The sequence below is a fragment of the Elephas maximus genome, chromosome 4 (assembly GCF_024166365.1).
Source record: "Elephas maximus indicus isolate mEleMax1 chromosome 4, mEleMax1 primary haplotype, whole genome shotgun sequence".
NCBI classification, from domain to species: Eukaryota; Metazoa; Chordata; class Mammalia; order Proboscidea; family Elephantidae; genus Elephas; species Elephas maximus.
Genome location: NC_064822.1, coordinates 84688724 through 84704215, shown reverse-complemented (window position 1 = coordinate 84704215; position 15492 = coordinate 84688724). Strand labels below are relative to the sequence as shown.

The following is a 15492-nucleotide window of genomic DNA, read 5'->3' as shown; positions in this document are numbered from 1 at the left end:
GCTTCCATAAAGATTTACAGCCTTGGAAACCCTATGGGGCATTTCTATTCTGTCCTATAGGGTCACTATGAGTTGGAATCGATTTGTTGGCAGTGGGTTTGTTTGTTTGTTTTTTAATAAAGAAAACAAAAATTCTCACAACTGGGCCAATAAGCAACATTAGGATAAACGGAGAAAATACTGAAGTTGTCAAAGATTTCATTTTACCTGGATCCACAATCAAAATCCACAAAAGCAGCAGTCAAGAAATAAAATGATGTAGTGCATTGGGTAAACACGCTGCAAAAGACCTCTTAAAAGTGTTAAAAAGCAAAGATGTTACTTTGAGGACTAAGGTATGCCTGATTCAAGTCGTAGTGTTTTTAACTGCCTCATATGCATATGTGAGGACAGTACCGGGCTGGGCCGTAGTTTCCTTTTGTTGTACAATTGGTCACTATGATCTGGAGCCAATTCAACAGAACCTAACAACAACAATTTTTTAAACATATGTACCTGTATGAAGAGCCTTGGTAGTGCAATGGAAACCCTGGCGGCAGTTCAAATTCACCAACTGCTCACTGGGGTATGGGGCAGTTCTACTCTGTCCTATAGGGTTGCTATGAGTCAGAATCAACTCGACAGTAACAGGTTTGGCTGTTTTTATTTTTTGGTTTGGTGGTGCAATGGTTAAGTGCTCAGCTGCTAATCAAAAGGATGGCAGTTTGAACCCACCCAGCAGCTCCATGGTAGAAAGACCTGGGGATCTGCTCCTGTAAAGACTACAGCCTAGGAAAAAAAACCCTGTGGGGCAGTTCTGCTCTGTTACACAGGGTTGCTAGGAGTTAGAAATCGAATCGACAGCACACAACAACAGGCACTTACATATAGAAGAATAATTCAAGTGATTGTAAGTGATTTTCCAGTAATACAACTACTATAATTAAGGATACACATGATTTAGCACTCAGAAGCCAACGACAGTAACAAGAGTGACAAGATATATCACTCACATGAGTAAATCCTGGCAGAAAATTATGACAACTTTCCTCTTGTTAAAACATGTATTTATATCTGGGTTCTTTTGAAAACAAAGAGTAAGACATATGCTACTGAATAAGAAAATATTTTTCTTAATGTATAAAATTTGGACAGCACTGGAGTTCACTGTAATGAGCTTTGTAATATAGCTGAATGTGGCAAAAAACACTGCCAAAAATAAGTCTTCTAAATCCTTACAGAAAGGCTGTGAAACAAATACGAAATAAATATTATTGGTGCCAAAAAATCTAGGCAACTTGTTCAAGGTCAGTCAGGTAACCAGCAGGCATATATACATGAGGGAAAAATAACAAGTGCTTCCAACCATAACTTTTCCTCTTCTCCACTGTGTGACCACTCATGATGCAAATGTTCTGGGGGCACAGAGGCCCAGTACAAATGCAAATCACATGGTGTTTCCCTCTCCCACCAGACTCCCGATATTTTAATACAGGTAAAATCAGGTCTAAATGAACAGCAAGATAAGGTAAAGGATCTGGCTAAAGGGGATATCTTTATCTTGTCATGCCTTCCACAATGGAAAACAAACCAAACCCGTTGTTGTTGAGTGGGTAGGGAAATAAGAAGAGGGAGTCCTCAGGGAACATCTAGCTCAATCAGCATAACATAGTTCATAAAGAAAATATACTACATTCTACTTTGGTAAGTAGCGTCTGGGGTTTTAAAAGCTTGTGAGTGGCTATCTAAGATACTCCACTGGTCTTACCCCTTCAGGAGAAGGGAACAATGCAGAAAACTAAAAATATAAGGAAAAGATTAGTCCAAAGGATGAAGAGACCACATCTACCATGGCCTCCACCAGACTGAGTCCAGCATACCTAGATGGTGCCCAGCTACCACCACTGACTGTTCTGACAGGGATCACAACAGAGGGTCCCAGACAGAGCTGGAGAAAAATGTAGAAAATTCTAACTCACAAAAAAAGACCAGACCTACTGGCCTGACAGAGAATGGAGAAATCCCGAGAGTGTGGCCCCCGGAAACCCCTGTAGCTCAGTAGTGAAGTCACTCCTGAGGTTCACCCTTCAGCCAAAGATTAGACAGGCACACCAGCCCAGGGGCAAGGACTAGAAGGCAGGAGGGGACAGGAAAGCTGGTAATAGGGAAACCAAGGTCGAGAAGTGAGAGTGTTGACATGTCATGGGATGTTAACCAATGTCATAAAACAATATGTATACTGTTTAATAAGAAACTAGTTTGTTCTGTAAACCTTCATCTAAAGTACAATTAAAAAATTGGAAAAAAAAAAAAAAAAAGAGAGGGAGTCCTTGAGTGGAGCAAATGCATGGAAAGGTTAAGGTTTCTTTTTATTACTTTGACCAGGTGAACCATCTACTCCTTCTTTGTAAGAGCACCTAGCACAGAGCTTGGTACATAAGAGATGCTCAAAACTGCTGCTTTAATCCTCCCTGCTCTCCCAACCCAAGGGCACCCAGTTTCTGGCTGGCAAAACCTCAGGGTCCAGAAACACAGTATCACAGTTTGGGGAAAGCTCTGGGTTGAGTGCAGAAGAATAAATTTTGAAAGGACTAAAATCAACTCCAAAGTTCTCTGTATTACTTTGTGATCTACAAGATAGAAAAGAAATGGAATTATAAAGGTGTGAAGGAAAACTCTGAAGGGAAAATTAAAGTCCTATTAAAAAAAAGTTAAGAGAAAATACAGATGATTGTGTAAGAAGCAGGGAATAAAACAATAAGAAGAACATAAATACTTCTGAGTTATAGTGTGTAAAACTTATTTTGTAAAAAGGAGCCATGTGACAAAAATGTTCAAAGTTTTAAGCCTTCCTTGGCTTTGGGAGGTCATGAGACTTCTATGGCTAAAACAAGGAAGGCTTTCCTGAGACGGAAAGAAAGAGAAAAAAAAGAACTTCCAGACCTAGGTGGCTCTCATTTTCAAACAACTATTCTACTACATTAATTTTATGCTCAAATGAGGTCTAGTTATACAAATCATACCAACAGCTGGAAAGTAGTCAACATCCTTAGAACTATAACTCATTTTTCTACTAGAGTTTTCTTTGCCTACCTTCCTTTGAAGTCTGTCACTACAGCAATCTATAGCAGCTAACGTGTTATTATATGACATTGTGTAAAATACGGCATAGTAACATTTTTTTTCCTTCAGTAATTCTGTGCTGATGAAAAAGATATAATTAGTTTAATGATATACTTAGAAAAAGGATTATCTACAACAGAAAATCACAAGGGTAACACTAATTAAAAGGTGTCTCAATTTATTACCAATAATGAACTTTCCACAGAGCTCAAATACATTAATTTTCCCTAAAATCCACAAAGGTTCTGTCATATGATACATACAACCAACAAAGAAGTAACATGGGAGAGTGCCAGTCTGGCTTTACTGTTATGAAAAGCAAATTTAACAATGAAAAAGAAGACACTGAAGATACAAATACAAAAGTGATATTACTATCTGATTCATTATAACAACAAATATTTATTAAGCACCTACTATTTATTTATTTATTTTATTTATTTATTATATATGTAGGGTTGCTATGAGTCAGAATTGACTCAAAGGCAGCTGGCTAATGCCTGGTAGCCCTGGTGGCATAATGGTTAAGAGCTTGGCCACTAACCAAAAGGTTCACAGTTCAAATCCACCAGCCACTCCTTGGAAACCCTATGGGGCAGTTCTACTCTGTCCTATAGGGTCGCTATGAGTCAGAATTGACACTACATCAACAGGTTTTTTTTTTTTTTTTTAAATATATGTACATGCCCGGAGCCCTGGTGGCGCAGTGGTTAAGAGCTCGGCTGCTAACCACAAGGTCAAGGTCTGCAGTTTGAATCCACTAGGCGCTCCTTGGAAACCCTGAGGGGCAGTTCTACTCTGCCCTACAGGGTCACCATGAGTCGGAATCAACTCGAGGGCAATGGATTTGGTTTGATATATATGCTTATGTATCAAAAACCAGACATTTCCCTTGACCTTAAGGGCAGGTGAAGACGTGAAACAATTATGTAAATAATATATGCAATTATAAATTGTGGTAAATATGAAGGAAAAGATGATTATGATGTATGGGACAAAATAATAGAGCCCTAATTTATATGAGGGTGGCCTTCTCAGAGAAGGCCTTTCTAAAAATAATATTTGAGCTTGCACACAAGGATAAGAAGTTACTCAAGGAAATGGTCTACAATAGACCAACAGCATAAACCCAGGTCCGAGGCAAGTCTGCTGGAAAGATGGCCAGTGCGGCTGGTGGAGACAAACTGTAGGTGGGGGTAAGGGGCCAAATCATGGAGGACCTTGCAGGCATGCTGAGGATTTTGTATCTTATCCTAAGAATAAATGTGTTTCCTATGAGCTCTGAAGACTGTAAACATCAAGTGAATTTTTTCTTTTTCAAACTGCTGATAAGAAAACAGACTGGAAGGAGGATACAGTGTATGTAAGGAGCACAGTAAGGGGACCAATACAATGAGGAAAGATAGTAGTGGCTTGGAATGGGATGGTTGCATAGTAGGGTCTGAAAATCAGACAGGTTCGAAAATGATTTCTCATGGAAAATGGACAGGACTCTGTGATGAACTGGTTGGTTGGGCTGGGGGTGGGGCAGAAGCAGAGCTACTTGTTGGATACATGAGATGTAGAGATGGGAAAGTTTGAAAGCGTGGGTGATTGATATTTTATTTCTGGAGAAGTTTGAGATGCTGCCATTTATTGGCTATCTATTCAAACTATGGTGTTGGTAACGAACATTAAATATACCGTATACTACCAACAGAAGTAACAAATCAAGTCTCAGAAGAAATACAACCAGAATGTTCCTCAGAAATGAGGATGGCTTTGAACACGTCATCAGAAAAGGCTAACTGCTACCCAAGAATATCTTGTTTGGTAAAGCAGAGGGCCAATGAAAACAAGGGAAACCTTCAATGGGACAGACTGACACAAGAGCTGCAGCAATGAACTCAAACACACCAGTGACCATGACGATGGTGCAGGCCAGGCAGTGTTTTGTCCTGTTACACATAAGGTCGCCATGAGCCAGGGCCAACCTGACAGCAACGAACAATAGGATGTGTCAGGTGCAATATCAGGTGTTCTAGTGGCCACAACATCCCTTTTAGTAGCAGCACTCCCATTTTACAGAAAGATAACTGAAAATTAGAGACACTGAAGTAGTATGGCCATGCTCACTCAGCTAGGAAGTGACAAAGTTACACCCAAGCCTGGTATACAGAGTACTTGGAAACTCTTTTTACACCTTGAGTTTTGAAATCTATCTAGGGTTGGAGTAAGGTAGCAACCAAGGAGAGTAAAAAGGTGATACTTTTTTTTTTTTTAACCGAAACCCTCATATTTATGATGTATAATGTTTTACTATCCCTCTTCTACGCCCATGCCACTTCCACCTGCAAAGAGTTCTGCAATGTTTTGAACACTAGCAAGATATCTAGGGCCTTAATGTTTTACAATAAATGAGCAAAGCTATTACAACAATATCCAGCAGCCAATAATATTTTTACTCCCAAGTCACTTCAAACATCAACATAAGACAGATCAATTAATGAGTAAGAAACCCTGAAGAACTAATCATTTCTCCAAATGACCGAAGCATTCAGGTAAAAAATTAATGCTAGCCACCCAGTACAGAAGACTACAAAAGTCAAAAACTGAGCTTCAGATTAAAAAGTCAAAACCTTAGAAATACATAAAAGCCAAAAAAGAAATTATACCATGACTACACAGAATTTAAAACCTGCAATTCCCAAACATCTCAACCAAATGCCAAAGTTCAGTAAGTAAGCGTACACCCGAAAAACAATCTCTCTTCTTTGCAACTGCTTTCCTTGTAGCATGTTGACACTACAACAAATTTAAATGCCTTTCCTATCTGCACAGTCCCATGATTTGCTCCCTCTGTGTCTCCCTAATGTCCCCCCGGCTATTAAAGCCCAAAAACACAGTTTGATCAATGAACCTATATAGAACTCAATGCATTACTGCCAATCGTGTCTTTTATTGAAAGTACCATTTTGAAACTCTTAAAATGAGACCAAATGAAGGGGAGATTTTTGAAGGGTTTTATCAATCTTTATTACAAACTGTATTTTATTACGTCTAATTCTTCAATAGAATAATCATCAAATTATGTTGTCTTCTTGGGCCAGTTCTACTCTGTCCTATAGGGTCGCTATGAATCAGAACTGAGTCGATGGCAATCGTTTTTTTTTTTTCTTAAAAAGCGTTATGGTTACATGTAATTTTTATGGTTTTGGGAAGAATACCTCTTGGAGACAAAATTAAAAGTACCCTTAATATGCTCCCCCAAAGGTAAAATGCACAAAAACCACTCCCAGACTGATGGTGCTATGTCCTGCATCCTGAGTCTTGTGTCCACCTGACACTTCTCCCTGAAGGGGGTTACCTGGCATTTACTAAGAAGTACAACCAGAATGCTCTTTAAAAGCAAGGATGGTGAGACTGCGTCTTACACACTTTGGACATGTTGTCAGGAGGGATCAGTCCCTCGAGAAAGACATCACGCTTTGCAAAGTACAGGGTCAGCAGAAAAGAGGAAGATCCTCAATGAGGTGGACTGACACAGTGGCTGCAACAATAAGCTCAAGCATAACAACAATTGTAAGGATGGCACAGGGCTGGGCAGTGCTTTGTTCTGTTGTGCATAGGGTCGCCGTGGGTCGGAACTGACCAGACAGCACCTAACACCACCACCACCACCACCCAAGCAAAAGGCAAAAACCCAAACCAAACCCATTGCTGTTGAGTTCATTCCGACTCACAGTGACCACACAGGACAGAAGAACTGCCCCAAAGGGTTTCCACGGTTGTAAGCATGTAAGCATTTACGGAAGCATGCTGCCATATCTTTCTCCTACAGAACGGCCAGTGGGTTCCAACATCAGACCTTTCGGTTAGCAGCAGAGTGCTTAACTACTGAGCCACTAGGGCTCCTGGCAAAAGGCAGGACACTGAAAATCCATTAAGAAAAATCTTCCCGTTTTCTTTTCTTTCATAACATGATACCAACTCCTGGCAATCCAAAAAAAAGAAAGCTTTCAAAAGAGAGAGAGGGAAGAGAAAACTACCTGGGGCCTCCTACCAGAGGAGTGGTTAATCCAGCTAATAGAAGAAATCTATACATATTTTAATATGCTTCCTTGGGACAAAACAGATCTAATGCAGAATTTAAAAATTCATAAACGTTCGTCCCCGCTGTCATCAAGCTAGGGGATTTTTTTTTTTAAATGCAATGCTTTGATGTATTGGCGGGGTAACCTGACAGGTTTTAGTCAGCTACGAAAACGTGTCCTACATCTGTTTCCGTTCTAAATCCCTAAAGATAAGGGGCAATATTGATCCGCAATTTTAGCATACGCTTGTACTACTCAAGATGCCATTTAATTCTGGGAAAGTAGTGGTTTAGCCAACACCAGGCGGCTCTATGATGCTAAAATAACAACGCAACACTCGATTACGAACCAGGTGCTCCGCCTGCCTGTGAGATCCAGTGCCGCACAAGGACCCACACTCAAAGCTCACGTCTCTTAAAGTTGAATCTTAACAGGTTTTTCTGCGATTTATCCGCTAAAGTTTCTAGTTTGCAAAATGGAATTCCTTTGAAGGTCTCCTCTTCTGGACCACAGAGGGGGTTGGCAGCGAGGTGGAGTAGGGACGGAGAATGATTAATCGTTCAAACAAAATTTAAAATTCTATAAACCAATCATTTTTTCAGAGAAAAAAATAAGCTTTCACCAAACCGCCACCCGACAAACGAGCGCCCGATTTCCGTTTGTAAAAAATACATTAAAGAAGCCTTTGCTTTCCCAACAGAAGTGGCCTCTAAAACTCTGGCCAAGGACACTGGGAGGGAAAAGAAAAGCCACGAACAAGCTCGTACGGAGTCAAAAGCGAGTGTGTGCCGCGGGGAGAACGCGCAAAGAGTAACAAAACAGGGAAAAGGTGAACGGGTAGTGGGGAACCCGCGGAGGGAGTGGAGTGGAAGCAGAAGGGACGAAGAAACCGAAGGTGCAGAGAGAGGAATGAGGGGGCGGGGAAGGGGAGACCAGAGGTTCGCTGGAGGAGGGAGGGATCCGAGACATTGCCCAGAAATCGCCGCCAAGTTAATACTTACTCAGTTTCGCAACTGCGCCGCCCCCGCAGACTGCCCGGAGGGGCCGGCCGGGGCGCTGGGGACACGGTGGCGCCCGGAGCCCGGCGGCCGCCTAGCTCCTGTCCCCGGCCGCGCGCCCAGCGCCGGCTGGAGGCCGCGGCTGCCCCCGACGCGCCCTCTCCACGCACCTCCCTGGCCGGCGCTAGGTGAGTGTGGACGCCCCTGGCGGGGGTGCCGGGGTGTGCGAGGCTGTGCGAGCGCGCAGGCAGGGGCAGAGCCGCGGCAGGAGCCGCCCCAAACGCCGCTTCTGCGGGCGGGCGGGCGGACGAGGCTTGGAGAGGAGCCGTGCGGCGGGCGCGCGGGGTGCTGTGCGGAGAGCTGCACGGGGTGCCTGCCCAGCGCGAGCGGCGGAGTTGGCGACCGCCTCGCTCCCGCGACCGGTGCCTCTGGGGTTGGGAGCCGGGCAGGGCGACCGTGCGGCTCCTCCCCTTCTCTGGGCCGCAGGCTGAGAGCGCGAGAGGAGCCGCGCGGGTGCGCCCCCCTCGGCCGGGCGCTCGGGTTACAGCAACCGCTCACCGGCTCCCCGCCCGCGCCCCGCCCGCTCTGCTGTGCCGGGAGAGACAGTGTAACGGAACTGGGACGCCAGCGCTGCATTGTGGGAGCTTGGAAAGCTGTAGGGAGCGCGGCACTGCCGCTCTGGCCTCCCCTCATGCCCTCCCCCTCAGGCCACGCTTGCCCAGGCACCTCTTGCACGCCCTCCCACTGCCCCTCAGTCCACGACACACTCTCCGGCCGCCAAGGCCTGTGGACTAGAAACCCCGATGGCCCGGAGACGGTGAGATGTCTGGTGCCTCATTGATAGACTCGAGAGCAAAATCTTCCATAGCCCGAGGGTGAGACTTGTAAAACTGCACTCTACGGTCACCCGGAAAAGTAGGAGGCTTTTTCCATAGACGCAAATTGGGGGAAAAAAAAATGCCCTTCCATCCCCCAAGGACTGGGTTTGAATTGCTTTTCATCTGGAGTGGCTGTGATTCAGCGTCCTCTTCTCACCAGCAGGCAATGACAGAGGCAGGAGAGGAAAAAACAGCGAATGAATCAGACGTGAGTAACAAAAGTTTAGAAAGAGCTAGGCCCAGATTGAGAAGAACCCTGGTTTGTTTGCTTGTTTTCCTCTCTCACCTACCTTTAAAAATAGTCAAGGAAAGAAACCTGTGCTTTCATTTGCAAGTGCAGATATGTATACATATTTTTATTACATACAATTACTCTAGCCACTGGACAAAATTCAGTCTTTGGTCCAGACTTGTGCTTACACATGCCCACACTCAACACAGCTGCTAATTTGGACGGAGATGGAGTGAAGATAATGGATGAGATGCAAGAAAGCATTTTAATTATAAAATACGCTCTTTAATTCTACAGACACTCATTTTTACCATCAAAACAAGGATATGAAATTTGAAGCACAACTTATTACAGTTCGTGGCACTCGGGGCGTGGTTCTGTTTTGTTTTGCTCATTGTTTTTTAGCCCCTTTGTTTCTTCCTCTTGTTTTTTGACCTTTATCCTACAGCTCATTAGTTCCTCTACCTCAGAGGTGGATTGAGAAGTGGTAAGACTCGATTTTGCCTAATCAGCATATAGAGGATTTGGGGACAAGAAGAGTTCTCTATGATCCAAATGCAAAACCTAAGGGAATATTATTTAAAGGTGAATCTCTACGGCGTGAATCTTCCCTTAACCCTAACAGGCTTTTCTCAAAGGAGTTTGCTAGCCTTAATGTTGACATTTCCTGACCTCTCATTCCTTTGTCAACCTTTCACAGTGTGTCATCACTCCACTGAACAACACCGATCACTGCCTAATTGCCAAATCTAATGGAAAAAATGTAATCCCCATCTTGTCCTGCCCTTTGTGGCATTTCTCAATGTTGACCTTTCTTTCCTTTTTAGAACTCTCCTCCCTTCTTTTTCTATGGTAGTCATCCCTCTTTTGCAGAGGCCTTTAAACAGAAGTGATAGCGGGCAAGAGTGTTGCTACTGCTAAACTGGGATTCATTATCTAGCTAAACCTGTATCTATATCCATAAACCTGTATCCTGTGACTCACGTAACTGCAACGCAAGGTATTACTACACTAAGAACACGTGGTTCACATCTGCAGTTCCTGGGGATAAATCCTTTCTCTGGAAATCTCAGGCAACATTTTTGTGATGTCCAGTTGTCATATTGCCAAATTTGAGAAATATGTGTCTAGACTACCATTTCCCAAACTGATCTACTAGGGAACACTCTGTAAGGTGGGATGCTGGAAGACTGGTGCTCCATGCCCAGATAAGGTCCATGGAACACATTTGTGACCACAGTCTAGACTAACCTAGAAGCTTGTACCCAGAGAGTGACCATCAGCAGGTCAGAATCCATCAAGGGCAAAGTGTTGGGAAATCTCTTTATGAGGAAGTCTAAGGGAGCCATAGAAACAAAAATATTTTCACAACAGGTACATGGTGCTGAAAGAAATATATTATGGACTTTTTATATTTATTATATTAAATTATATTAAAAAGTCCATAATATATTTCTTTCAGCACCATGTACCTGTTGTGAAAATATTTTTATTATCTGGCCCCTGTTGACTGTGTTTCCTTCTCTCACCACTTTTTACCCCCTGTGTTTCACCCACAATAAATTACTTAACAGCTCCTTAACTTCTCAGATGTAGTTCAGGACCTCTTCTCAGTACTCTTACCACCTACCCAGTGCCATTGAGTCGATTTCGACTCATAGCGACCCTATAGGACAGAGTAGAACTGTCCTGTAGAGTTTCCAAGGAGCGCCTGGCGTCACCACATTACCCTGAAATTGCTGTTTACTTGTGCAGCCCTCACTATCCTTCCCTAGCTTCACCTCCACACCCTTTTTAAAGCCAAGAACTATGTTATAGTCATTGGTGTATCCCCCATCCCCAATACAGGTCCTGACTCAGAGCTCAATTCATATTAGTTAAAATAAAAACTTAATGAATAAATGACAGTATAAATGGAATAAATTAATGCCCCTCATTCACTGTTACGCCTTTCTCTGATCTTCCTTTTTTTCTAACCTATAACCTGCTGAGATTGCAATTATTCTTCTTTCAATTAATAAGCATCATTTGAGTGGGAACTATGGTACTTTGCTAGGTTCTAGGATTACAAACATGAGTATGATATAACCTCCACCTTCCAGGAACTGACAGTCCAGCTAAGAAAACATACAGTAAAAAAGAAAATGAGTCAGATAATGCTGGTTGCCTATCCCACTCCCTTTCTCGCCTTTTTTCATGCTAACAGAAATCTGATTTTGTATCAAGCTGAAAAATTTCATCTCACAGCCTTCCTTGCAGATAGTGGTGACTAAGTATAGGGCAGTGGCATGTGGATGAAAGTTGCTGTGTGGGATTTCCAAGAAAACTATTTATGTGTGGAGGGATACTGGCAGAGCTGACTCAACCCCTATTCCTGCCTGGAACAAGGATGTGATAGCTGGAGTTACAGCAATGATTTTGTAATATCAGTACAACCTTGAGGCCAGAAGTAATACACTAAGGAAGACAGAGTAGAAAGACGAAAAGAGCCATCATAAGAACGCTGAACTGCCTACCTTTAAATTTCTTTTATGTGATAAAAAGATAACAGGTCGCTTAATGATAGCCAAACACAGTTGCAAACTGATACAGCAAATGATTGTCATCTGGTGACATAAGAGGTCTAAAAGTTCTATGAATATACATTTAAGGCAAGGACGAATTTTGCCTGAAAGGAAAGGAGATTGGAGAGGGCTTCCCAGAGGAGGTGACATTTGGCCTGGGCTTTAAAAGATGAGTAGCTATTCACTAGGCTGGGAAAGGAGAGCAATTCAGATGAAACAGTATAACCTTGATACTACAGATCCTTTTTGTCTGTGGTGAAACTCATGCATCTTGAAATATAGATGAACTTAAAATTATATTTGATTAGAAAAGGATGATGTAGTATTAAGCATAGGAAATCATGGAAACCCTTATGGGTCAATAGCAGGAAGAATTTGAAGTACTAAGGGGACTATTACAATAATAATTTATATATATTTGCCCTCATACAATTTTCTTCCTATTTTTGAGAAAATATTTTTTTTATTGTCCTATATATTCTAATCTTTAATCACTTTAAATTTTTTTAAAAATGGAATCATTTACAGTTCCTCATCTTATGTTATCAAGTCTTCGTTCAAACCACTGTTACTGATCAGTTTGGGAGGAAAAAGAAAAAAATCTTCTCTCCTGTTCACAGAATGTATGTGTTGAGCAAGTAAATATGATAGTCTTTCCCATTCCTAAATGAAAATATTGTACACATACTGTAATACTGCAGAGATCTATCAGTGTCGTGATTTATTGGGCCAATGTTAAAAGGCTTTTGGAAACAACCAAAATTTCTTAGATCTGTAGAAATTTTAAAATTTAATTGCACTTTCTTCTCCTTAATAATAAAAACAGTTTAGTTACCAACTCAAAAACAACCATTTGAAGAACCCTCCAATAATCTGATATGAGTGATGATGATCAGTGTATTTTTTTAAATAACGAAGTACAGTATGGAAAGAAAACACATAAACTATAAATGGAAACTACAGCAGGTTGTACTGAAAGAACCCAAACCACACCTGTTGCTGTCAAGTTGATTCTGACTCGTAGTGACCATATAGGACCGGGTAGACTATTTCATAGGGTTTCCAAGGAACAGCTGGTGGATTTGAACTGCTGACCTTTTGGTTAGCAGCTGAGCTCTTAACCACTGCACCACCAGGGCTCCATACTAAAAGGAGTACATTCAAATAAATTCAATAGGATTTTAAATGTGCTTGTGTTCATAGTTAGGTAGAAGTATTTCAAGAGGTTAATCCCATGAAAATGAAAAGTCTTGGTTATTTTATTGTAGGTTAGAAGAATGGATTTAGTCAGCTGCAATTAAGTATGGGGAGTGGTGTTCTACAAGAGCCTACAAGAGTTTTGGGGAAAAAAAGCCTGGAAGTGGAACCTGAGACAAGAGTTCTTGTGCAAGTGACTTACTGAGGGAGTGTTGTCAAGAGAAAGGAGTGAGGGAGGTAGCTTAGGGCAGGGGAAATACAGCTAAAGAAGGAGGTGGTCTCAGCTAGAGACCAGTTTTAGCCTGGTCTCATTGGGAACTCTGGAATAGGAAATGGACTACAGAGAGTTGATCCACGTGAGGCAAGGAAGCTGACCTTTTGTACTCCCACTGTTGGTAGGTCAGTGGCTGTCGGTTACCTGTATGTCCCAGGCAAGGCGGCTTCTGTTCCACTAAGGGCAAGGGCGATTCTGTGGAGAAGTAGGAGGCAGCTGTGGTTAGCAGTGCACCAGCCCAATGAAAGAGATCTGGGCATGTTACCACTGCAGGGGGAAACACTGGCATATATGAGTTAAAGCCCCAGACCAGCCTTTAATTATCCTATAGCAACTTAAGTGAACACAACATATATGACCTTGTTTCTAAAGGAAGATATGTTCAAAGAACAAGTAGGGATCCTAGGAACATGTCTTGTAGCAGTGCACTTGGGGACCTCCTCTTCCTTTGCCTGTCTTTTGTACCAAGCAACGGCGCTGGTGGTGGTTTCTGGTACTGAGGCAAGGTACCCAGTAGGGAAGGAACTAAGGGTGCTAGGAAAATTTTGGATAGAGCCAGGAGTCTGGTATAGGACAAGGGGCTTTTGGGTCAAACTATAACATAAGGAGTCACAAGGGCTCAGTGGCGTCACTAGGGTGGGTGTCATCCAGTGCCGTGACTCATGGTATCACCCCGCCCCCGCCATAGGTGGGCTGGCCGGTTATCCACCCCCCCAGTAGGTGGAGCAGCCCACCTACCCTGTTCCCATGCATGGCTGAGCTGTGCGTTGCCCTGCCCGCCCCCCCCCCCCCCGCGCCACTCACGCTCCCCCATTGTTCAGGGCCAAGAGCTCCTGCTGCGCAACAGTGCCCCTCCCAGCCCGCCCCCTCCTTGCAGCTCATCCCCTCTCCTATTGGCCAAGGGAGGGCCCTCCCCTCCTCTCTGCCCAGTGGGGGGTGTGCCCCGCCTGCCTGCTTTCTGACTGGCGGTGAGGGAGGGGTGACGAGTTACCACAATGGGTGACAGGTGACACCACCCTAGTGACAGCACAGCCTTGGTGGCCCCTCCTCCAGTGGCGCCAGCCAGGCCACCGCTTCCACCGCTGCTGGCACCACTGCCACCAGCAACCCTGGGGTCATTTTGGTGTCACCCCCTCTGACAGTGTCGGGGGGTGTGGTCTGCACCTCCCCCTCCACTTCGCTAGTGGCCACTGCAAGGGCTAGTGCCTCATGCCTATGTCCGAGACCAACTTGTCATTCTCTCCCTTTAATTCCACTTGTCCTAAGAATGTATTTGTCTGCTTACCTTTCCTTTGCCAATCACCTTTGCTGGCCTTCTCTTCCCTGGCCTTCTCGAGAGCTGGACTTCTCTTTCTTCCAATAGCTTTTCCACAGCTCTTCATGGACCATCCAACTTTTCACTTCTTTCACATTTTCTGGTACTTTTGACAGCTAAATATGATGACGGGAGTGGGGGAGTAAGAGTAAAAGTTCTTCCCATGCTATTCCCCTTCCTCTGCAGAATTTAACCATAGGTGTCATCTGTGGGTCTTGGGGGGAAAAAAAACAAAAGCCGTGTAGTTAGTTGATTGATCCACATTGCAGGGAGCACCCAGACAGAGGCTGTCCTGGCATGTGCTGGGTGAGGCTCTGGGGTGCAGTGGGGGTGGGGGTAAAGGAGACAGATAGAGAGTTCCAGAGATGGTGCAGGAGCAGAAGCAAGGCAGTGCATGGTGAACCTCCAGCATCTTCAGAGACGTTACTCTCCTCCCTCTCCTGGCCCTTCACCATCTCTGGACTTTCTGCTAAAGACACCATTTTAGGCAGATGGACATTGACAACTCAGAATGGGTGGGTGTAGGCAAGGGTGGCAAGATTTTGGCTCCTGTAGACCCTAAGGAAGGGAGGACGATCCCCCCGCTTTTTTTTTTTTTTTTTTTCCTTATCTGGGAAAGGAAGAGAAGTTCCCTTTACTTTAAGACTAGGGTAGTAATAAATGACTCCAAGATAGGAAATTATAAATCCTACCACTTTGACTGGAGTCAGAATAGCGTATCCTGATGTGGTACTCAAATAAAGAAGGGGGTGGGCCGTGGCCTCTAAAGTGTAGCTTGGGGAGTCCTATGTGATACCACCCTCCCTACCACCTACCAGGAGATACCCCTTTCTTCCTGCCACAGTCCTTCAGCCTCTGC

The 15492-nt window shown here is 43.7% G+C and overlaps 2 protein-coding genes across 29 annotated transcripts in view; one reads left to right on the top strand and one right to left on the bottom strand.

Annotated features, from left to right (window-relative positions):
- Nucleotides 1-8277, bottom strand: part of RASSF8 (Ras association domain family member 8) — a 125527-nt gene extending 117250 nt beyond the window's left edge. Inside the window, exon 1 of the mRNA XM_049882679.1 lies at nt 8177-8277. The gene's annotated coding sequence lies outside the window, so the exon portion shown is untranslated. The remainder of the gene's footprint in view (nt 1-8176) is intronic.
- LMNTD1 (lamin tail domain containing 1) overlaps nt 8278-15492 on the top strand; it is a 504435-nt gene continuing 497220 nt past the window's right edge. For 19 of the 28 annotated variants that reach the window (XM_049882664.1, XM_049882665.1, XM_049882650.1 and 16 more), the window contains exon 1: nt 8633-9259. The gene's annotated coding sequence lies outside the window, so the exon portion shown is untranslated. Of the gene's footprint in view, nt 8362-8632; nt 9260-15492 lie in introns of those variants that run through there. The other 9 variants (XM_049882678.1, XM_049882672.1, XM_049882674.1 and 6 more) reach the window with 3 other exon arrangements.